Here is a 17,002-nt window from a genome sequence, read left to right on the forward strand (position 1 = left end):
AATGGGATGATATTGTTGCCTACCTTGTAGGATGTTGTAAACACTGAATGATTTAATGTATGTATTATTGTTTAAAATGATAGCTAACAAAGTGAGCACTCACAAACTGTGAGCTGGGTTTATCAATCATGGTAATGTCATTCCAAATGGCCCAACTCCATTGACCTCTCTGCTCACTCAAAGAATACTGGGTCTGCTGGGTTTGGTGGTGCATGCCTGTAATCCCAGCTGCTCAGGAGACTGATGTGGGAAGATCACTTCAGGCCAGGAGTTCGAGACCAGCCAGGGCAAAAGAGAACCCCGTCTCTTAAAAAAGACACACAACACAACACACACACACATGTGCACACACATACTATATACATGTATATATACACATATATATGAATATATACATATATTCTTTGTGTGTCTACACACACACACAGATTACACACACACACACACACACACACACACACACACACACACACAGAACACTGGGTCCTTTCCACCCTGGCAGGTCAACCAGGAAGCCAGAAGAAAAAAAAAATTAGAAATCTCTGAAGAATGAAAATGTCTTTTGAGGGGAGAGGTTACACACCATGAGTAGTTATATGATTTACTAGGAATCCAGTAGATCCACAATTGGGGCTGTTCCCTCATGGTCCGATTTGACTTCCTATAGAGGAAGGCCCTCAGGGAGGCACCACCTTAGTTCAGTAGGACCTGCTCTCTTCTTCAGTTTCTCCAATGCTACTGCCAATGAGAATCACACACTTTAAGACTGGGAAGGACCCTACAACATCACTCAGGCCAATGAATCATGAGGTCCAGGGGAAAGACAGTTGACTGAGGGAGTTCTGTTCTTGAGAGGCAAAATCCACTACCTGCCTCCCAGAGCCAAATGCAGACAACGCAGCTCTGTGCTGCATAAGGGAGGACTGAGGATGTATTCCAGCAGTTCCGTGACACTCCTGGAGCATCTACCAACCTACCACAGTCCTGTGCCACTAAGAACCTCAAGGTTTAGTAGAGGGAGGCCCACGGTGAACATCGTCTCAACACAGTGTGGTTAGAGCCATGTTTTGGGTATTCACAGGGTTGTGGGGAAGCAAAGGGCAAGGGCACCAAGCCAGTCCTGGGTTATGTGTGGAAGGTGCTCTCCAGGAGTTGGTGACACTTGAGCTAAGATTGAAAGGAGGAAGAGAAGTAAATCTAGGAGAGAAAAATGAAAAGATCCTCCAGGTAAGAGTAGAGAGAGTGAACGAGCAGATCAGTGTGGATGGGGACTAAGGTGCCAGAGAGAGGGGAGAGTGACGAGGCCAGAGAGACCAGGAGCCAGGGTGCAGGGCTTATGTTCCTGAATGGAACAGGACTTTAGCTTGGATAATGGGAGCCACCAGTAGGGTTTTCCGCAGAGGAACTGTGTAAATGTGCAGACACTTGGGGGCTGACTGGGAGAGGATGGATTGGAGTGGACAGACCTGGAAGACGTTCAACTGGCTTCCCTGAGTGACGCTTGGGTTTACCACTTCCTTAGTGAACAACAGGGCTTCCTAGAGACCGAGGGCAACAGGCTGACAATGACATTCCACATGTGCCACCAAATATCTACCCCTCACCCTGTGGTAACTGTCCTTAATTATCCGGGTATTCCCTCACCCCAACACAGCCCATGTACTCATGGGGGACACTTTACTGCACCCAATGGGGATGAGGCTTACGCTTAAGTGAATGAGCACAACTGTATCCCTCTGGTCATAGTATTTGCTTTAAAAATGGTCAAGTGGCCAGGTGCAGTGGCTCATGCCTGTAATCCCAGCACTTTGGGAGGCCTAGGCAGGTGGATCACCTGAGGTCAGAAGCTCAAGACCAGCCTGGCCAACATGGCAAAACCCCGTCTCTACTAAAAATACAAAAATTAGCTGGGCATGATAGTGCACACCTGTAATCCCAGCTACTCAGGAGGCCAAGGCAGGAGAATCTCTTGAACCCGGGAGGCGGAGGTTGCAGTGAGCTGAGATCATGCCACTGCACTCCAACTCCAGCCTGAGTGACAGAGTCTCAAAAAAACAAAAAACAAAAAATGAGTGGTCAAGTGATTCCATTCAGGCCACTGAGACTCATGGCAACATTTTGCTGGGGGCTCTAGAAGGTGAAATGTGCAGATGTGAGGCTGGGAACTGCTGCAGCTATTTTCCATCATGAGGGAAGGCAGGCCTAGGACAAAGCTGGCCCATGGATAGCAGAAAACATCAGAAAAATGGTTTGAGGCCCTGACGATGGGGTGAATCAAATGGGATCAAAATGGGATCTCCCTCCCCACAGAACAGACCTCTGGACTTTTCAGTCACAGGAACCAATATACCCCCTTTGTTTTCTAAAACTTTTTTTCTTGCTTGCAAAAGCTCAGAGCTCAGGGGCAATAATGTCTCCCCTAGATCACAGTGGTTGGAACTGACCAGTTCTAAACAGCTCAAAAACAAAACCACAGGGTTTTCCTGACATTATTTTAGAAAACTTAAAAGTTGTTTTTAATGAAAACCATTTTTCAAAGCTCTTTGCTCTATGGGACTTGCCTCCCAAATCCACTTCCTTTCTGGGTCCCCCTAAAGCAGTGGTGCGCTGCCACCTGCTGGCTGCAAAGCGGAATGTGCTCTAGAAAGCAGATGGCGCGCATTAATGCCGAAAAAGGCGTTAGAGGTCAGCGTGGGGAATACAATTAAGGGGAAATTCGTTCTCTGCTAATGTATATTGTTGAGCTGTTTGAATTTTGATTGGGAGTTTTATTTTAAAAAATAAAATAGGCCGGGCGCAGTGGCTCACGTCTGTAATCCCAGCACTTTGGGAGGCTGAGGCGGGTGGATCACAAGGTCAGGAGATCGAGACCATCCTGGCTAAAACGGTGAAACCCCGTCTCTACTAAAAATACAAAAAATTAGCCGGGCGCGGAGGCGGGCGCTTGTGGTCCCAGCTACTCGGGAGGCTGAGGCAGGAGAATGGCGTCGGCCCGGGAGGCGGAGCTTGCAGTGAGCCGAGATCGCGCCACTGCACTCCAGCCTGGGCGACAGATCGAGACTCCGTCTCAAAAAAAATAAAATAAAATAAAATAAAATAAAATAAAATAAAATAGGGACAGTCACTTTCACAAATATAATATTGCATATCTTGTGGCATTTGTTTATTATACTTGGTTATATTCATCAATACCTGACATTTCCTTGAAAAGCAACAACTGCAACGACCACCACAAAAAAAGCCCTCCTTTCTCTCTCTGCACAAGCACATCTGGAAGCACACATGCACGTATTTTGCCTCTACTAACTCTGCCTGAAGCAGCAACCACCTCCCCTTAACTCCGTTTCTGGGGCAGTCGGCCAGCCCATTTCTTACCTGTCAGATTTTCTAGGCAGAAGTCTGACCTTAGTCCAGTGTCTTTTTATTCAGGAAAAACTTACCAAGCTTTCCAAGTATTCTCCTTAGAGTCTCTCTCCAGACTTCATGCAGGGCGCTGCCACAGATCCCCTCCTACCAACCCTGGGAGAGAGGGGATTTAACAGCTTCTCACTTTAAAAATTCTCTTTGCAAATCCTCTTTGCCTTTTCCTAATGGTTCAGGAATTTAAAAGGTGTTTACCCTGTTCTTAATACTACTTTGAAATTTCTGCACAGTAGCCCCTTCGGAATTTAGCATTTATTGTATTCATGCCTCAACCAAAACTAAAATAATAAAAATCCCGTCGAGTGCTGTTAAAAATTCCCTCCTGGCCTCCATTTGAGGTAGACCTGCCCAGAGCCAGGGTAGCAGTAGCCTCAGTCTACCAGCAGGTGGCGCCCAAACAAGCCTTATTGCCATTGCTCCATCTGGGACTGAGCTTGGTGCCAGACCATCACCCCTCCGCACAAAAGCCTCCCGCCACTACAACCCCCCTTCAGTCTGCTAAGGTGTGACTTAGATGCTTCCTGGACTTTGGCTTCTGTTACCGGTAAGCCCTGACATACCTGCCCAGCTCCAGCGGGCCCCTCCTCCAGGGATCTTTCCCTATGTTGCCCCAAATTCAACCCACCAGCTGGGGGCTGACCTGGCTGCCCTCTTCCCTCCTGGATGTCCACAGCCATGCTCCTCTCTGCATGACCATGCTCTCTCGAACCAGGCTTGAATTTTCCAGATCTCTCTAGACACAGCATTGTGGACTGACAGCCCACCTCACGGAGTTCACCATATAGCCAGGCCGGCTTTCCCTGGCCCCTTTCTACCTAGTCCAGGACCCTCTTACCCGCTGAGGCGGCGTTGAGGCTGCTCCCCCACGTCCACGGTACATGTGCATTTGTAGTCTGGAGCTGACAAGGCCAAATATGATCTGGTCCTGTTCTAACATCATCTCATCTGCCCGTCTCAGCCTTCATCTCCACTGTGCATGTTGGGAGAACCTCCAGTCTCTCGTAAAAGCCCACTCTCTCACTATTTCAATATTCTCCTATTTTAGTCCATTCAGCAGCCATGTGGTACCTGGCAGTTTCCTCCAGTCCAATTCCCAGTGGAGTGTCTGTGCTAAGGTTTCTGAGGCCCGCCAAGCCCATGAAGGTACCCGGGCCCAGCCACAGCTGCCATCTCCCTCAGAGTCCACCTACATCGTGTGATATCACCTTCACTGAGCCACAGCTCTGGGCACCGAGGGCTCAATGACATCGGTGGGCCCCTCTTGCCTGTTCTGTGTGGCCAGAATGTCCTTCCCCATTTTGTCCCTCTGTCATCCTTTAGGAATCAGCATTGATGGCCTTCTCTGTGAACCTGCTCCTGTATTTGGAACAGGAGACTCACCTGGATTGAAGGTGTGGTGCCTTCACCCAGGTCCTGCAGCTCCTCTGGCCCAGCCTCCTCAAGAGCTCCTGTCTCTCAAGCCCACATTGATCCCCTCTGAGCTGGCTACACCAAGGCTCTTTGCATCCTTCTGCCCATGGGGTTTAGAGTAAAGTGTACCTGGGCTCAAACCCTGGCTTCTCTACCTATTAACTCTGCGTGACTTTGGGGAAGTTACTAAACCTCTCTGAGCTTCTGCCCTCTTTGTAAAATGGGGTTGATAACAGCATCTGCCCCATAGGTTTGCTGTGAGGCTCCAGTGAGACTGACGGTGCACATAAAACAATTACTAAAGGCGTGGCAGAGATTTCGCATTCCATAAAGGGCAGCTCTTGCTAACCGCAAAAACCAAGGCTGCTCCCAACATTGCTCTCATCAGAGTAGGAGGTGCCTTTGAAACAGGAACTAACTTCCTCAACTTTATGTGCCCACCTAGGATGGTGCTTGATACACAATGGGGACTCAAATATCTATTGAGCTGAAATATTTGATAGCACTATGTTCTCTCTTCTCATTTAGGTTTTATCTTTCTTGAGGATAAAAATTACATGTCTTTTGTATACTGACTTTTTAATTTTGGTAAAATATACATAACGTAAAAGTTAACCATTTTCACTGATTTTAACTGCACAATTCAGTGGCATTAAGTCCGCGCACATTGTTGTACATCCATGTGGTATTTTTTAAAACATCCACAGCAGTCAGCGCAGGAGCAGGAATAGAAGCCGAACGGATATCGACTGAGTGGACATGGATAGAGAAGCCCTGCAGCAGCAGGCAGGCTTCGTTCAAACAGGGGCTGTGCCTGTCCCCCAGCACTCGGCACAGTTCCTGGACATGGCAGGTGCCCAATAAACGTGAAATGTGCCACAGCAGGAGTTGCCCACTGGCAGGGAAGCGGGACGGGGCAGTGAGGCATGTTGTCTGGGGCCACACAAAGTTTTTATTTTTTAAAGTTAAAAAAAAAAATTGTTTTGAATAAATTGCGCTCTCACACAAAAATCTATATTGTAGTTTCTCTTGAAGAACAGAAGGCTCTAGCAGCTTTGGGCCTGCATTTTTGGACGGCAGCACTCTGCGAGCACTGAGCGCCGGCTGCCCCTTTGGATGGGATGAGTGGTCTCCAGGCCGCTGCTCTCACTGAAATGACTCCACTGCTCCCCTGAGCACTTGAGTTTCAGACCCCTGCCACAGAGTCAGATGAACAGCTGACTTCCTCCGCTGAACAGCTCAGAGCTCTTAGGAGGTCAACCAGCCACCGAGCCTCCACATCCTCATGTGTAGAATGGGAAAAATGGCAGCTTCCTTTCTGGGTTTCTGTGGAGAGTGTTATGAGATCATGTATATCAAAGTGTGTGAGAGGCTGGGTGCTGTGGCTCATGCCTGTAATCTTAGCACTTTGGGAGGCTGAGGCAGGAGGATCACTTGAGTCCAGGAGTTTGATACCAGCCTGTGCAACACAAAAAATTGTCTCTACAAAAAGTTAAAAAAAATAGTTAAAAGTTTTAAAAAAAGTTTTTTTTTTAGTTAAAAAGTTAAAAAAAAGTTAAAAAAAAAAACTTAAAAAAAAAAAAAATAGCCGAGTGTGATGGCGTAAGCCTGTTGTCCCAACTCCTCGAGGCAAGAAGACTGCTTGAGCTGGGAGCTGGAGGCTACAGTGAGCCCCACTGCACTGCAGACTCTGTCTCAAAAACAAAGGGGCAACACAGTGAGACTCTGTCTCAAAAACAAAACAAAACAGTAACAAAAAAACACACCAAGTATGTGAGAAAATGTCAAGACCATGATACAAATGCTGGCCCTTCACCACAGGCCTGCTACCTGCAGTCTTTGTGCCTGCACTGAGGATGTATGGATTCCCCTGCCAACTGGAATCTCCAGGGTTTTTTATGTTGCATTCTCACCTGGGAAGACACCAGCACCTGGAAAAGCCAGGGTGCTGGGGCACTATCTGGTAAACACAGGCAGCTACCACGTACCTCCATCACCTGTCAGTCACCTCAGGGCTTTCGCAAAGTCCCTGCCTGGGTGTGGCACAGTTGAGAGCAAGTTCTGTGGGCACAGGCCTGCTCTCCAGTGCCCTTTCGCCTGAGCGCCCCACACACACCGCACAGCAGCCCCACAGGTATGGGATTCCACGGTGCACATCAGTGCATAACGCACTGCGTATTTGTCACACCTTAAGCCAACTCCTAAGGGTGGGGTTTTTGGCATCAGAACACCACCAGTTCCCTCCCCTGCCTCCTTCTCTCACTCTCCCTGCCCTTCCGTTCCCTTCCCAGGCTAAATTTCCATGGTACTTTTTCAGCCTCTGCTGTTAACACCATCCTTTCAAAATCTAAAGGAAATGAGGGCTCTTTCCCTTTAAGTCCTTTTTACAAACCCCTTTCTCTCAATTCACCTGAAAATTCGGGTCCACTGTGTTTCATTAGTAGCATCTTGATATCAACAAAAGAATTCAAGACAAGAAATAAATAGAAAAGTAAGTCAGGTGATTCTGTTTTGAAATAAAACAAGTTTGTATAGTAACTGGTTCCAGATTGCCTTACAGTCTAGCTTGGCAGGTAGAGATTTATTCCTGATAGCGTACCACATGTCACACTTGCTCTTCTAAGACATTTGCTTTTATCTCCAGCAGTTCCTGATGGAATAGATACAAAGAAAAGACTAGAGCCTTGTTTAAGCAGGGACTAGCGTGTTTGCATCCTGACACCAGAGATCTGATCATCTGAGAGCTTCCAATCTTGGGCTTAACAGCTTTAAAGAAATCAAACATGTTAAAACAAAACAAAACAATAGAAAACAAAAGCACAGAGAAGCAGTTGCACATATTGCAATCTTTTGTGTAAAAAGCGATAACATGCCCATGATACAAGAACCAGCCACCACCTAAAACAAGATGTGCGGTTTCCCTCTTCTAGAAGCAAACTAGGCCTCCAGAAATTGAATATTAGTTTCTGAGGAAAAGCAGAGGGTCCTTTGACAGCATTTCATTGTGACAATGAACTCAGAAACTCCTCTGAGACTCGTTTTTGCCAGGAGCGGCAGCCTTCTCCCAAGCCGGGCCCTTTGGTAGCAGCGCCTGCCCTGGGCCTTTCCTTCCCTTCCTGCCTCCTTCAGGCCGCTGCCGCGCGGTCCCGAGGGCACTCCCTGGCTTAGCAAATCTTAAGTACTGGAGGCTCTTTAGCAAGTCGCACAGACCCACTACAAACTGGCTTAAACAAAACAGCACAGCCCTGAGAAACTTAACAGCACTGATGCACAGACCTTTGCTCCAGACCTGTCGTTAAGAGGAATCAGCTCCCGTCTCCTGATCTCAGTGTCTCTCAGCTCCACATCCCAGGAGAGAGACGCTGTGTGCTCCAGCTTGGATCTCATGTCCCTCCTGCTGTAGTCAGCTAAGTCCAGGTAGGAGGGTCTCATAGACATGTGGCTCTTGAAACTCATCCTGGAGTTGGGGAGCTGACCAAAGGAGCAGGTCACGGCTGGCCAGACACCCTAGGAGGAATCTGCCACTTCATACGACTTGGTTTTGATGAGTGGCTGTGGCAGTGTTACAGTAGGTAGCGAATCAGACATGAACAGGGCAAGAGAGGGCCTCCCTACTCCACCAGGAGTTCCAGGTGACCATCAGGTGATGGTCAGGCAGTTGTTACACTGTCTCTCTAAAATAACTGTTGGTGGCAGCTGGCGCCAGGGCAAGGCAGTCCCCCTATAGAGAGAAAAAAAAAACCTGAACATAATCAGCAGTTTCCTGATAAGATCTCAGGAGTTGAGTGAGTGAACTCAAGTGTGCGCATTAAGAGGGGAAATGGTGGAGTTTAACCGGTATATGATCTCAGTGACATTTGGCTGGTAAGGGAAAAACACCTCAAGTTGAGCATGCACGCAACTCCAGTAAAAACACTGCGCATGCTCCCCTCCCTGGCGCTGGCAGACCACTGCGCATGCTCCCCTCCCTGGCGCTGGCAGACCACTGCCATGCGGACAGCCCATCCCAAAGGAAGAGTCAGGGGAGAAGGAAGGCAAGACTCCAGAAGCATGCCAGCATATAAAATCCCAAGTTAAAAGGTCAAATTGCACACTTGTCTTTCAAGTTGCCCGGTTGGCCCTCTTCCAAGTACACGTCTCTTCCTTTCCTTCCTGCTCTAAAGCTTTTTGTTTTGTTTTGAGGCAGAGTTTCGCTCTTGTTGCCCAGGCTGGAGTGCAATGGCGCGATCTTGGCTCACCGCAACTTCCGCCACCCGGGTTCAAGAGATTCTCCTGCCTCAGCCTCGGAGTAGCTGGAATTACAGGCCTGTGCCACCACGCCCGGCTAATTTTGTATTTTTAGTAGAGATGCGGTTTCTCCATGTTGGTCAGGCTGGTCTCAAACTCCCGACCTCAGGTGTTCCACCACCCGCCTCGGCCTCCCAAAGGGCTGGGATTGCAGGCGTGAACTACTAGTAGCGCCTGGCCTCTAAAACTTTTTAATAAGCTTTCACTCCTGCTCGAATACTTGCTTCAGTCTCTCCTTCTGCCTCATGCCCCTCGGTCAAATTCTTTCTTCTGTGGAGGCAAGAATTGAGGTTGCTGCAGACCCATAAGGATTCACCGCCAGTAGCAGCAGGGGTGGGACTTCTGTGTTGACTTACTCTCAGCGTAGAAGCATTATTTATAGGGGGATGAGAGATCACATGGCAAACTTAGGAGCTGTGGCTCAGGGAGCTTGTATTAGGAGTTTTCTATGGCTGTTATAACAAATTACTACAAACTTAGTGGCTTAAAACAACACAAATATATGATCTTACAGTTCTGTAGTTCAGATATCCAACACAGGCCACTGAACTAGGAACACGGCATCTGATTCCTTTCTGGGAGCTTCAGGGGAGAACCTGCTTCCTTGCCTTTTCTAGCCTCTGAGGCTACCAGCATTTCTTGGCTCCCGGCACCCTCCTCCATCTTCAAAGCTGGCAATGTTGCATTTCTCTGACCAGTCCATTGTCACCACTCTCTCCCTGACTGCAGATGGGAAAGATTCTCCACTTTTAAGGACTCGAGTGACTAAATTAGGCCCCTCCAGGATAATTCAGAATAATTTTCCCATCTCAAAGTTATTAACTTTAATCTTCTGCAAAGTCCCTTGTTAGGAGTTGAATCATGTCCCCCAGAAATTCATATATTGATGTCCTAACCCCCAGAATGGGACCATATTTGGAAACAGGGTTGCTGCCATTGTAATTAGTTATGTTGAGATCTTACGGTAAGCCCTAATCCAAAATGAAGCATCCTTATAAAAAGGGGAAACTTGGACCCCCACCCATGCAAAGAGGAAAGATGAGATGAAGAGATACAGGTTGAAGACGGCCATCTCCAAGGCAAGGAGAGAGGCTTGGAACAGATCTTTTATTCACACCCCTCAGGAGGAACCAATCCTGCTGACGCCTTGCTTTCTTACTTCTAGCATCTAGAACAGTGCCACAATAAATTTCTGTCATTTAAGCCACCTAGTTTGTGGTAGTTTGTTACAGTATCCCTAGCAAACTAATACCTCTCTTTTGCCACGTAAGGTAACATATTCAGATTCTGAGGATTCAGACATTGGAATCTTTGCAGGGACAGGGCCATTATTCTGCCTACCACTGGATTAGACAGCAGATCCTGGCCAAATGACTTTCACTTGACCTTGTCGTGGGACTGTGGTCGGTAGCCCCCTACCATAAATGAAATAATGTCCTAGACCACAGGCCTGTTGCTCGCAAACACCCTACCAGCATGAGAGTAGACTCAAAACGATTGGTCTTTGCATGGACACCATCCAGCTCCAGGCTCACTGGTTCTTATATATGACAGTGGAAGGTGTTGGTATTTTCTGCTATTTTTGAGAGGAAAGATTGTGTTCCCAGAATCAACTGAACTGGACATTGTTGGCTACTTTTGTACAACAAATGAAAACATATATTCTGTGTTATCCTTTGTGATGGTTAATACTGAGTGTCAACTTGATTGAAGGATACAAAGTATTGATCCTGGGAGTGTCTGTGAGGGTATTGCCAAAAGAGATTAACATTTGAGTCAGTGGGCTAGGGAAAGTCAGATCCACCCTTAATCTGGTGGGCACAATCTAATCAGCCTCCAGTATAAAGCAGGCAGGAAAACGTGGAAAGAGAGACTGGCCTAGCTTCCCTCCCTACATCTTTCTCCTGTGCTGGATGCTTCCTGCCCTCAAACATCAGACTGCAAGTTCTTCAGTTTGGGGACTCGGACTGGCTCTCTTTGCTCCTCAGACTTGCAGACAGCCTATTATGGGACCTTGTGATCATGGAAGTTAATACTTAATAAACTCCCCTTTGTATATATACATCCTATTAGTTCTGTCCCTCTAAGAGATCCCTGACTAATACACCCTTCACTGTGAGTTCACTGTAGGCTGCTTCCCCTACACTTTAGTGAGCAAGCAACGCTCCCAGACCTTCCACCCAGCTCCACCACCCACACAGGAACCAGGCCAGCTTGGCTCAGACTGTCTCCCCTGCCAGTTGGAGTAGCCCAGATGCCAGGTAGCAGAAATTGAAGTAGAGTCCTAGCTGGAGAGACATGAACAACAACATTGGAAGTAAATCTGTGACTGATAATAAAATAACAGGTTCATGCTCACTACAAAAAAGTGTTCACCTTGCTCCATGTCCCCCACCACTGCCCTAATCATATCCTTATTCTCTTTGATTTGGACCATGCAACACTCTTCTAGGTGGCTCCATATCCTCAATCTCTTTCCTTCCATTTTTCATCCTTGATCTGTTCTTGTAATCAGGAAAAAGAAGAGTAAAAAAAAAACACAGAAATCTGATAGTGTCATTCACCTGCTCAGGCCTTAAAGCATCCAGTGGCTCCCCCTGACATAAAGTGCAAGTTTCTCACCATGGCATTTGAAGTCCATCCCACATGGGCCCAGCCTGCTTTTCCAACCTCACTGTTCACTGCTCCACACACCCGGGAATCTATGACAGTTTTCCCCAAAGTAGGTCCTTGAGCACCAGAATTAGCATCACCCAGGGTTCTTGTAAAAAAATGTCAGTCCCTCTGAATCAGAATCAGCAAGTGCAGGAAACCATTTCTGTGCTCACTACAGCTGAGGTCACTCACCTAGAGCCACCATGTTCTTTCCCCCTGTGTCTCCCTAGCCATTCCCCCTTCTTGACTGCCTCCTTTTGAAGCATTGTTCATGTAGCCTCTTTTCTTTCTCATAAGCCAAATAAGTATTCTTCTACCCCTATTTCTTTAGCACTTTATGCAGACCCTCATAATACGTTTTGGTTTACAGATGTTTGCTACAGATCTGTCTTTCCTGTTGAGTTCTGAATTCCTTGTCATTAAGAACCAGGTCTTATTCACACTTTTTCCTGTAAGTAACTCTACAATTTCTCTGTTTCTACAGTGGGAATGTGTATTGAACATGTTTTCCTTTTCCCTGGCCCCCTAATGCGCTTAGGGTAAAATATCCAACTCAAGTATAACAATTAGGAAGGCCTGCATGGGCTGTGTATCTGTGTCCTCTTTTCCCTCTGGACTTGACCTATTTTAATTTATATTTCCCTTGCCCTGAGTTTTAAAAACCTGCATTTGGATGTTTTGTTTTATATGTTTCTGCTACAAGCTGCCTCACATCCTTTCTGGAACAAGGTGGGAGAGAAATAAATTATTCATCTCTGTATTTCTACCAACCTGGACAGCATCTGGCAGATAGAAAATACTCAATAACTGTTTGTTAAATGTAATCAAAGGAATAAAGTTACGTAGATTCTGTGACAGCTATTTGAATTGTCACTTAGACTTTCTGCTGATTTTTATCATAGTGTTCAAGAGCTAAAAATACTGAAAGGATACCTGGTGGATAAGTGCCTATTTCTGTATTAGGTTGATGCAAAATGTATTTGATTGCAGCAACTCAATTATTGCAGTTTTCCACCTTGATCCAAATGTAACCCATCTGAGAACTCGGACTACTCATCAACTCTGTACTGCGTGATTAATCTTAAAAGATGGTGACTAGATAGCCGGGAAATGAGAAAGGGGGCCAGGACAATGCAGCTCCATAAACAGGGAAGAGAGGCATTGACATGGGATTGCATGAGGACAGAGCTGAGGATGGGACACAGGATGTTAAGGACAGGACCTCAGAGATGGGGAAGCACACCAGAAATGGCAATAGACCAAGGGTGAGGAGCCCACGGGCAGAGGCCAGACTTCTGTTTCCTAAAGACAAACCATCGCTATGTCCCCGTGTGCTGCTGGAAAGATGAGTGTGTTTAAGCACACAGTTAAAGATGTCAATATCAAATCTCTGCATAATAAAACTATGAAGAGATAAGAGGAAAATCTTCAGAACAAAAAACAATCTCACTTTTTATACTCATTTTTCTTCAATTTACAACTAATGTTTCCTTAAGAAAAGCCATATTTTCCATCCCTATGTATTATATCTGAAAAAATAACAGCAGCACCCACATCTCTTTAAATTGGAGATTTTTTTCCCTTGAAAACACATGAGCATGTGTAGTCTTGACTTTCAGTTGTCACCTCAACTTTCTAAACAAGTCCCTCACGCTTCCAGTTAGCTATTTTCAAAACATCATTCAATTGGAATTTTTTTTTTCTTTGAAGAAAATAAAGGTATGCTAACCTACTGATTGCTACACATAACCAACTACATGTAAAACCACATTTAATTTAAATTTGCTCCAGACATATTTGTTTCAATCAAAAACATCAATTCAATGTGTTGATTTTAATCGTGTTTTTCTTCACGAAAACCTAGGGAATCTGAGTGAATTCTTTGAATGACATAAAAGAAAGGTGTTAATATTAAAAATATTAAAATGGAGAGTTTGTAGGAATGAATTTGGTTACATTGTTACCATGTGAAAACATACATATGTAAGATTAAAGGACTAGGCCATCATAATAAAGTATGGCTCTTTCTCCCAAAATGACTTGAACAGAGAAACTGTGAGTTAAGGTTTGGGATACATGGTTTTTTACATTGTCTTGGCCCAATGAGCTACTTGTTCTGCCTGGGAGTTTGGTCTGGGCCTCAAAGGATTGAGTGTTAATGACAAGGCAGTCGGCCGGGTGCGGTGGCTCAAGCCTGTAATCCCAGCACTTTGGGAGGCCGAGACGGGCGGATCACGAGGTCAGGAGATCGAGACCATCCTGGCTAACACGGTGAAACCCCGTCTCTACTACAAAATACAAAAAAACTAGCTGGGCGAGGTGGCGGGCGCCTGTAGTCCCAGCTACTCGGGAGGCTGAGGCAGGAGAATGGCATAAACCTGGGAGACAGAGCTTGCAGTGAGCTGAGATCCGGCCGCTGTACTCCAGCCTGGGTGACAGAGCGAGACTCCGTCTCAAAAAAAAAAAAAAAAATGACAAGGCAGTCACCTCATCAGCCCAGACAAGGAGGCCTAGTTAACCTATGATCTGAGGGTCCAGTGCCTGGATATGTTAGACCAGGGCTGGGGTCAGGGGTCATGTGCCAGCCCCTCTATGGCAGGGGCCTCCTGCTCAGCTGAAGCTAAGCTGAGAGTCAGGCAAGTCTCTCATTTGTCACCCCCAGCCCTAACTGATGGCACCAATACTCTCAACTTGTAGGCATAGCCCTCTCGCATTCTGAGCCTGGGAATCACACCATGTGTATGGCCAAAACAGTAAACTCAAAGGGACTCGATGCTTGGCATGAGATTAGTCAAGTTGCTGTAAGCCTGGGAATGGGCTTAGGGACATCCTGGAAGTGTCTCTGCACCCATCAGGCTGCCTGGGCACTTCCTTGAACCCTTCTGCAGTCCCCCAATTCCCAGAATATGTAACTGCTCATAGCTGCTGCTATTTCCTCTGTAGCATTCCAGTTTCCCTTCTGAGACCTCAGCCCCCTTAATGGAAGTCTTGATACCTCATCAAACTTTGGTCAGTTCCATCCCAGAAGCTGTATCCTGACTTGTTAAACAGAGGCACAATCCCCTCCCCACATTCCTACTGGTAGCCTACCTGGTTCATCCTCCCTCCAGTCCTAGTCCCTAACAGCCCCCTTTCTATGCTCCTTTATGCCTCATGACTACTGCTGTTGTGATGTCAAATCACAATAATACAAGCTGACATGACTTCAGCCGTTGCCGTGCGCCAGGCTAGGTGCTAAGAACTTAACATACAGTATCTCAGGTCATTCTCCCTACAACAGGATGAGATAGATATACTGTCTTAATTTTACAAAGTAAACTAAGGCTCAAAGAAGTTAAGTCGCTTATGGGAACAACACTCATAAATGATAGGGCCAGGATTCAAACCTAGGATTGAAGAAGGCCAAAATCACCCTATTTCTCCCTTACAATGAATGAGAAACAAAGAGATCATGGGAGTCATCTAGAATCTTAAGGATATTACATTGCAGTTGGTTGATTTATTGACATGTCATGAGTACCACTCCAAATCCCTTCAGCCCTACCTCTTCCAGTCATGGAAAATGCAACTGGTTCTGTGCAGGCTTCAGTTTGCCTCATGCACAAGTAAGCAGGCAGTGCCTTGCCTCATCTTGTGTCTCCCATCCTGTCACTTCTTGCCCTGTGACTTCTCTGATGTCACACCATGGGACACCACAGCACAACATTTCTACAGGACAACTCAAAACATAGGGAGTTAACCTCCTGGGGCCGCTCTTGACCAGTGGCAGATGAGAGCTGATAAATAGATGTTTTACTCTTCCATTCCCATAGTGGATATTCTGAAACACATCTCATCTGGCTTCACAGAAAGTTTCACTGAGTCAAGTTCTAGTTGCCTATGGCTGTAACCAACCCAACAATACATCTTTATATTGGCTCTCATTCCCCATCCCTGCCCCCCTGGGACCACATCTCAAGTTACCTACCTGTACATAATCCTTTGTCTCAGGCTCTGCTTTCGGGGGAGCCCAGGCAGGTGAACAGACAAAAGCCCATTTCTCAAGAAAACTGGTCCATTAACTTACATAATGCTTACATAATGCTTTCTCCTAGTTACCACAGAGATTTTTCTCTCTGTTTCTGTTCAATATTTTTCATCGTGGGATCCCAGGCCCCCTTTCTCTTTCCAAAGTCACTACTGATTAAAATGTCCTGAAGCATATCTGACTGTGGCAGAGAGGACAGTCAACATCTCTAAGCCAAAGGCTTAGTGAGGGCAGGGCTTCCACAACACAGATGAAGATGTGAATTTAAACCAAACATAAAAGCTTTTCCTGCTACAAAGATAGAATAATTATTTTTGGAAAGAAGCCTCTCTCAGGACTGAAAAAACACACAAAGAATATCGCTCATCACCTAAATGCAGGCATCTGGGCTGGGACTGCAAGTCTGTTTCTAACCTGCTTCCACCAGGCTTCCCAGCATTTCTCTCCCTGTGGCAGACAGAGTTCCAGCCTCTTTGTTTCCTTAAACCATTGTTACTTTTAATCAATGTAGTTGCTTCTTCTTTCCACATATATTCTCAATGGGGAGGTCAGTGTCATCACTCTCAGCCTGAAGATGGGCCTAGGGAAATCAGGAAGATGAAATGGATCAAGAGAATCCCCATGGCAGCCATACTTTCCATCTTATCTCAGCAGCTGAGGTGCGCACTGAACATTCCTGAGTGCCCTACTTGAATTCCTCCATCTACTTGAGCACAGGCAAAACCAAGGAGTGTGCCAGCCTCTTTTCCAGCCCTGAAATGAAATTTATTCATTTTTTTCCAGATATTTATTTATTCTTATGTATTGTGAGACAGTCTCACTCTGTCACCAAGGCTGGATTGCAGTGGCACAACCTTGGCTCACTGCAACCTCTGCCCACCGGATTCAAGCGACTTTCCCGCCTCAGCCTCCCAAGTAGCTGGGATTACAGGCACCTGCCACCATGCCCGGCTAATTTTTATATTTTTAGTAGAGACAGAGTTTCACCATGTTGGCCAGGCTGGTCTCAAACTCCCTGACCTCAGGTGATCCACCCACCTTGGCCTCCCAAAGTACTGGGATTACAGGCAGATATTTATTTAGAGTTAATTTTACGTGAAGCCTTTCTGCTAAAATAGGCCTTTTACCCTTTTAGTTATTTTCATCCTGGTGACCCATTTTTTGCTTTTGGATGCAACAGTTTCTTTTCTAAGAAACCTA

General features: G+C 46.3%; 1 long non-coding RNA gene across 2 annotated transcripts in view; it reads right to left on the reverse strand.

Annotated features, from left to right (window-relative positions):
- The window catches only part of LOC107126973 (uncharacterized), a 58,898-nt gene that overhangs the window by 25,334 nt on the left and 16,562 nt on the right, over nt 1-17,002 (reverse strand). The window contains exon 3 of one of the 2 annotated variants that reach the window (XR_001484152.4): nt 5,763-16,382. The exons of the other annotated variant lie outside the window; for it this stretch is intronic. This is a non-coding gene — a long non-coding RNA (uncharacterized lncRNA). Of the gene's footprint in view, nt 1-5,762; nt 16,383-17,002 lie in introns of those variants that run through there. 2 annotated transcript variants of the gene reach the window in all.

Source organism: Macaca fascicularis, chromosome 1 (assembly GCF_037993035.2).
Source record: "Macaca fascicularis isolate 582-1 chromosome 1, T2T-MFA8v1.1".
In the NCBI taxonomy this organism is placed as follows: domain Eukaryota; kingdom Metazoa; phylum Chordata; class Mammalia; order Primates; family Cercopithecidae; genus Macaca; species Macaca fascicularis.